This window comes from Ambystoma mexicanum, chromosome 3q (assembly GCF_040938575.1).
Source record: "Ambystoma mexicanum isolate Mex_15411 chromosome 3q, UKY_AmexF1_1, whole genome shotgun sequence".
Taxonomy (NCBI): Eukaryota; Metazoa; Chordata; class Amphibia; order Caudata; family Ambystomatidae; genus Ambystoma; species Ambystoma mexicanum.
In genome coordinates this window covers 176,408,793-176,410,592 of record NC_090926.1, presented here as the reverse complement: position 1 = coordinate 176,410,592, position 1,800 = coordinate 176,408,793, and the positions used below count along the sequence as shown (strand labels likewise).

Sequence of the window (1,800 nt, the reverse complement as noted above, 5' to 3'; positions counted from 1 at the left end):
AGGGGAGGAGCAAGGGCTTCATAAGCAGTGGGCACCCGGCACAGGAGCACTTGCAGCTCTTCCAGCAGCCGGCTGCCTGTCAACCAGGAGAAAATGTCATTTTAACACCCACCCACCCTACAGCTACGCAGAGCCGGGATGTCGTTGTCACAGGGGCAGGCGGTTCTCAGACTCGAAGGTCTTGGGGGAATTGGGCCTACAATGGACATGGAGAAAAAAGGGAGAAGCAGGACGGGGAGCAGTCGCCAAACCTTTGGAGCTATTTTCAATATCTGTTTGCTGTGGTTGTACATATGTGAAAATAAATCTGCGGTCTTGTAATGCCAAACAAAAGGATATGTCTCATTCAGCACCTTACTGGAGGGGAAGGAAAAGGGGCTTGCAAGAATTGAGAAATGGGTGATACATATGTCATAGCTAATGGACAAATGCCAAGGTTATGTCTGTGGAGATGGGATACTCTGCTGTGCTCCTCCACCTATGCCTGGTGCTCCTGGCCATTCCAGCCAAACTTCTGGACTTCCTGGGACTCTGGAAGCCACTGGCCACCCGACTCTTCCCACACTACTGTGCCACTTTTTCCACAGATTTCTGCACGTTTACTTCCCTACAAGAAGAAGCTCTTCAGCCGCCTGCCGGATTTCACCGGCCGATCGGGGGAGCTGAAAGTGCTGGAGCTCGGGTGCGGGACAGGCACTAATTTCCGTTGTATCCACGAGGAGCCAGAGTCACTTGTACGGGTGTCAACCGCAATTTCCTGCCGTTTTTTAAAAAGAGCAAGGCCGAAAACGACCACCTGCACTTCGAGCGGGATTTGGTGACTCCTGGCGAGAATTTGTCTGAGGTGTCCGACGCCTCGGTTGACGTGGTGGTCTCCACGGAAGTCTTGTGCTCAGTGGAGAGTGTTGAGGCATTACTTAAAGAGGTGCTGCGCGTCCTCATGCCTGTATGTTATTTTAATTGTTTTTATCAATACAATCAATTTCTAGAAATGGAAAAAAACGACTAGGGGATTCAACGTGGGGTGGTTAAGAAGCGATGGGGTAGTCCTAAGGGTGGATTGATGACAGGCAAATGATACGCTTTTAAAACATTAAGAAAATAGGGGTAAATACATGAAACACTCGGTTTTATAGTTGACTTGAAATGCGCACAAATCAAATAATAATCCGTCCTGTCAATGTATAAATTGTTGGCGTAACATGTTGAGCAAAAAGAGTATAATTGTAGATGTATTTCCCCCCTCCCTACTTTCACTAGCATGCAAAGTCCTTAGAGCCTAAACATTCTCTATTTTACAGCTGTACTATCAAGAAACACAGTGAAAGAAAATGCATCTCATGACCAACTGCTGGTAGCTGCTGTTCCACACAGCATTAAGCACATCTTACCTTGCTTATCATCCACAATTTGGACCAGTTAGGAGACATACCACAGATCATAGCTACCCCCACCTACCCACACACTGTGGTGACTGCAGCATTCTAACATTAATAGCAAAGCAGAGCTCATCTGAGCTCAGAAGTTAAGTTTTCAAATTCCGGAAACAATTGTTTGTATTGATCTATTGTACCTGATCTCTATGGGGGCAGTGTTATATGGTGGCTCAGGCATAGGTTTTTAGTTCCCTAGGTTTTAGGAATCAGGAGAGACAATTTCTTCCAGATGCCGAATCGAAAGGAAATCCGGTCCGATTCCAGCACTGATACATCCTAGTATAATGAGAAACAGGATCGGAATGTGACAAAGAACGGGCACAGGAATATATTTAAACAAGGGACCCACAATTGTGAATTTGTC

The 1,800-nt window shown here is 46.4% G+C and overlaps 1 pseudogene; it reads left to right on the top strand.

Annotated features, from left to right (window-relative positions):
- Positions 1–439: 439 nt before the first annotated feature.
- LOC138447954 (thiol S-methyltransferase TMT1A pseudogene) lies at positions 440–1,009 on the top strand (annotated as a pseudogene).
- The last annotated feature ends 791 nt before the right edge of the window (positions 1,010–1,800 follow it).